Below are 6,000 nucleotides of genomic sequence, written 5' to 3'. Positions count from 1 at the left end.
TGTTGCCATTCAAGTAGTACAGGCCTTTAGAAAATTCTGAAAAGAGTATGACATGAGCCTTCTTTCCAAACATCAATGAATGCCAATAGTGTTCAAAGCATCACAAAAACCCAAGCATTAGACATGGTTCCACACCCACTGGGTTGACGATCTAAATCCCTTTGTATCTTTCCAAATTTATCTAGAATGTTTGAATTTCTTAAGAATTAGAAAAGAACCTAAAATAGAAGCACAGCATCATTTAGGAACCATGAGTTGATTCTTCCAGTTCTTTGTTGTGGTCAGATCCTATCTAGTTGTCCTTCACCACAGTTGAAGTAAGAGAACATAGGGTTGGGTTATGGTATGGAGTATAAGGAACTATAAGTGAAGAACAGTGTTAAGAATAACACCACTCCTTTCCTAGCCACTTCAACCCAGGGAGTGTGAAAGCTCCTTGAGAATAGGTACTATTTCAGTTCTTGTATTTGTATCCACAGGGATTAATTTGGTATTTTGGAGATTATTCAGTCACCAATTCAATCAACAAACATTTAGTGAAAGCTTGGGTGCGATGAGAAAATTAAAATAATTATAAAAAAGATCTCTTCCCTCAATGAATAGGGAATTGAGATGGAAGATTCATTTTTTTTTCATTTAACTTTGAACAAATATTAATTGTCATTTGTATGCAGAGTGTCATGCTAGGTCCTATAAAGGTTAGAAAAAAACATGGTCAGGGGCAGCTAGGTAGCACAGTGCATAGAGCACCGGCCCTGGAGTCAGGAGGACCTCAGTTCAAATCTGGCCTCAGAGGCTTGACACTTACTAGCTGTGTGACCCTGGGCAAGTCACTTAACCCTAATTGCCTCGCCAAAAAAAAAAAAAAAGAAAAGAAAAGAAAAGAAAAAACGTGGTCTCCCCCTCATGAAACTTAAGCTTTAGTAAAAACATATATGAAAAGATATGAGATGGAAAGCCTGGGGTGCAGGTTGGGGTTGGGGGCAGGTGTTCTGGGCTGGACGTGACTCAGACCAGTTCCCCCATATTTTTTTTTCTTTTGTTTTTTCAGGGCAATGAGGGTTAAGTGATTTGCCTACGGTCACACAGCTAGTAAGTGTCAAGTGTCTGAGGCTGGATTTGAACTCAGGTCCTCCTGAATCCAAGGCCAGTGCTTTATCCACTGTGCCACCTAGCTGCCCCCCATACTTTATGTTTCATATTTGAACAAACTGAGGCACACACAGGTCACTCTACAATCAGCAAAAGAAGATTTACTTAGCCATGGAAGGAAAAGGATATTCAACAATGATAGGTATCAAGGACACTTTGAGTTAATTCAGCTGAGATGAAGCCCCCTTGCCTGAATTGCTTATAACTTTCTACCAGGCAAGTACCAACCAGCCTCTGTAGCTCCTTGAGCTGTCTTGTACTTGGGTGACAAATAAGTGATGGCAACAGCCTGAGCTTTTAGTCCTCCGAGCTAACCAAGTATCAAGAATGGTCTCGACATCTTTTAAGGAAAAACTAGCCTAACTTGCATGAATAGAGGGGTTAGGATAGTGTTCCTATTATATATACTGCTACTGCTATTGCTTATTACTGTGGTCATAAAAACACTAGTTCTAAGAATAAGAGTTCAAATTCAAATCTTGCCTCTGGTACATAATCACCCGTATGACCTTGTCAAGTCACTTAATGTCCCTAGACCTCAGTTTCCTTGTCTCTAAAATAAAAAGGTTAGACCACATGGCTTCTGACATCCCTTCCAGTTCTAGATCTATCATTCTATGATCCTATGAATGCTTTATGAGTATATGAGATTTTATCTTGGTCTTGAGGAATGGGTAGGATTTCCATGGAAGGAAAAAAGAGAGAACAGTCCAGGCAGAAGGAAGGTCATGTGTAAAGTTTGGGAGATATAAAACCACATGGACATTTTAGGATCAATGAGTTCATTTAACTAGAGGAATTTGTGTAGGGGAGTAACATAAGATAAATCTGGAATGGGAGGTAGAGACCAAAGAGTCTGGACTGCATCTTGATGGCAACAAAGAGTCACTGTAGCTTTTCACATGGAAGAGGGAGAGAAGAGGGTATAAAAGTGCCAAGAAACATGGTGAAAACATTCTGTATCAAACATCTGCAACCAATTCATTTTTTTCTCCAGAGATGAGCTAATTGTAGTTCAGGAAAGGAAGGACTAAGGACAGTGGAATTTCAATAACTAAAATCTATTGTCTTCTTCATAAGATACTCTTAAAATTAATTTGGGAACTGTGTTCAGGGTGAATTGGAAGGGAAGAGAAAAGGAAACAGGGAAATTAGGTGAGAAGTTATTGCAGTATTCTAGAAATGGAGTTTTAAGAGGACTGAGGGTAGAAAGAAGAGAATGGTTATAAGGGATATTGTAAAGAGAGGATCCACAGAACTTGGTGACTGTTTTGGATGGGAGAATGGAAAGAGTCATGAGTTTTTAAACCTTTTAATGGGGAGAATTATGGTACTAACCCTTAACTGAAATAGGGAAATAAGCAAGGATATTAATATGAAAGATGAAGAATTGCATATTATGAGTGCTGCTTCCTTTTCATTACCATGGCTTTTAAGCTGGTCTAAAATTCATCACTTCAAACTAAGATTACTGAAATTAGCTTTTTAACTCTTCTCTCTTTTTTCCAGTGTCTCTCTTCTTCAATATATATTGCACTTTGGGGCCAGATTAATTCCTAAAACACTATTTTAATTTAGAATATACAATGGCTTCATCTATCACATCAAGTCTAGACTTTTTGCTCACATTAAAAGTCTTCCCTTACCTCTATGCCTTTGATTGTGTTATTCTCATAAATCAGAATTCCTTGGTCCCTTCTTCTCCATCCAACTATATCTTTTTTCCAACTCCCTTTTAAAAATGATAGTATTTTTCTCCCCAATTACATGATTAAACAATTTTTGCATTCTTTTTAAATTTTTAGTTCCAAAATCTATATCTCCCTGAGATGGTAAGCAATCCAATATATGTTACACATGTGCAATCATGTAAAACATTTCCATATTAGTCATTTTGTATAAAAAGACTAAAAGAAATAAAGTGAAAAACAGTATGCTTCGGTTTGTATTCATATAATATCAGTTATTTCTCTGGAGGCATCATGAGTCCTTTGGGATTATCCTGGATCATTGTATTGCTGAGAATAACTAAGTCATTCACAGTTCTTCATCATACAATATTGCTGTTGCTGTGTACAACATTCTCCTGGTTCTACTCTCTTCACTTTGTATCAGTTCTTGTAAGTCTTTTCAGGTTTTTCTGAAATCCTCTTTGTCATTTCTTATAACACAATAATATTCCATCACAATCATATACCACAACTTCTTCAGCCATTCTCCAATTGATGGTTATCCCCTCAATTTCCAATTCTTAGCCACCACAAAAAGAGATGCTATAAATATTTTTGTAAAAATAGGTCCTTTTCCCTTTTTGATATCTTTAGGATATAGGCCTAAATGTGGTATTGCTGGATCTAAAGGTACCACACAGTTACATAGTCCTTTGAATATAGTTCCAAATTGCTCTCCAGAATCAACCATATGTTTTAAAACACATCTCAGGTCTAACTTTGGATGGAGAAATGACTATTCTCTCCTATGTGTTTCCCACCAGTTAGTGGCAATTATTCTCTAAATTGACAGGTATGAAAAGATAATGCACATAGACAACTGACCATAGTGAAGTTTATTAACAGATATAGTTACAGCTAAACAGATCTTAGATAAAGAAGCAAAAGCTAAAGACAAGGACCCTGATTTTCTCCCACGTGTTTCTAGGGAAGAGAATGCATTTTTCAGACCTATAAACAGAGTCCCATGCCAATAATCTGTGCCAGGCAAATGGCATTCACACTTCATTGCAGATAAGTTAGGTCTCAGGGATCGTGGGTGAATTGATTGACTTGAGATATCATGGGTCAGAACAATTTCTTTGTGCTAGTCCTAACCAAAAAAAAAAAAGTGGGAGGCAATCAATCATACTGTTACCTCTTTTCAGAGGGAGAAAATTGAGCTCAGACAAGAAGATGGAGTCCTAAATGTGATGGGAGGAAAGAAAGAAGACTGCATCTTTACAACCTCCATCTTCCCCCACCTCTCAGCCACCAGAGGAAGCCTTGAAGCAAAGACACATTAAAGTGGCATGTGCTCTAACCCACACAACCCCAAAGGTGGCAGTTAGAGTCAAGTAGACTCAGAAAAGGATGAAGCCATACATCCATTCTCCTATGGAGGAGAGTCTCTGCAGCCTGAGTTCCTAATCCCCTAGTTCTTGGACCTAAGACTGAGAAGATAATGGAGTAAGTTCTCAGCTGAGTGATAATAGCTATGAAGAAAAGGGATGTTTTCCAGTCACTCATGTAATGTGCTTTTTTAAAACTTTAAAAGACTGTATGTAAAAACAAAAACAAAAGATTACATGAATAGGGGCTATCATGATGATGGCAATGATGGTGATCATACTGATGATGGTGGTGGTGGTGGTGGTAATGGTGATGGTGTCAACTGCCTCTCTGCTGAAACTTTATTTCATAATTGCTGTTGGGGGGACGGATTCCTTCATTGGAAGCATCTAAATTTTGTACCTTACTATGTCAATTGAAATGCTCTGCTCTTACATGCACCTCAGTTTCCCTGGCTTCCTTCAAAACACAGCTCAAATCCTACTTTCTGCAGTTTGCCTTTCCCAATCCCACCAGTGTCTTCCCCTCTAAGATTACCTTTCATATACTCTGTATATTTCTTGTATGTGCCAAATTACCTACATACTGTCTCCAAAGAGAATCTGAGTTCCCCAAGGGGACAGGCTATTTATTGTCGTACTTTGTATCCCTTTGTATAGCCCAGTACCTGACACATAGTAAGAGCTTAATAAATACTTGCTGACTGACTGATTACTATCATTTTCCCTATAAGACACTCTGCTTGCTACAGTTAAGTAGCTCTTCTTCCAAATATACCCACAATATATATATATATATATGTGTGTGTGTGTGTGTGTGTGTGTGTATGTGTATATATGTATACATGTGTATATGGATATATATGTTAAGAGAGAAAGGGGGTGAAGATTGGGTATGCATGTGTGCATGTATGCTTATGTATATTTTTGCATGTATACATAGGATCTCCCTCCTCCCCATGACTATTTCCTAAAACAAATCCAAATTTCTAAATTGAAAAAAAAAAGAGAAAAAATGGTTCTGGTTCAAAGTTTGTGCCCAGCGACCATTTTAAAAGTGCAGATTTGAAAGATAAATTCTGCAGGTAACAGCTTTTCCAGGATGAAACAAGAGTGAATAAACCAAAACAGGAGAAACATCTCAGGTGCTGAATTTCCTGATGCTTGTGGATAAAACAGCAGCATTTCATTAATGACAGTGAATAATACAATGGAAAACTCTTTCTGGATCTATCCATGTGCCCTTCAAAAACCCATTTTGGGGGAGAAGCACGATCTCAATGAGTCCACAGATATTGTGTGCCAAGCACGGTCCTAGGCTCTCAGGTTACAAATAACAAAGAATGAAACGATCACTACTCACAAGGAGCTTACTTTCAAATGGCAGAGACGACAAGTACATCTCTAAATATTAAAGCAGAAATAGAAATGTATTAAATACAAAAACATAGGGGGTAATTAAAGAAAGGAAGAAATGAGAATAAGCGGGTAGGTGGAATCAGTTAAGATTTCATGTAGAACACGGTACTTGAGTCTTACAAGAAGAAAGAGATTTAATGAGGCAGGGGTAGAGAGGAGCTGTGTTATAAGCATGGAGAGCTGCTAGGGCAAAAACACAGAGATGGAAGATGATGTATGAGAAGCTAAATAAGCATCTAAGTTATTTCCAGGCAATTCTGTCGATTGAAATTTTAGAGACTGATGAGACAGTAGAGTGTTTGGGGCCTATGAAAGGCATCATACTCAGTCAAAAAGGATATTTTTAATTGTATGATTGATCACCTTGA

The sequence above is a fragment of the Dromiciops gliroides genome, chromosome 4 (assembly GCF_019393635.1).
Source record: "Dromiciops gliroides isolate mDroGli1 chromosome 4, mDroGli1.pri, whole genome shotgun sequence".
Classification (NCBI taxonomy): Eukaryota; Metazoa; Chordata; class Mammalia; order Microbiotheria; family Microbiotheriidae; genus Dromiciops; species Dromiciops gliroides.
This window is presented reverse-complemented; position numbering follows the sequence as displayed.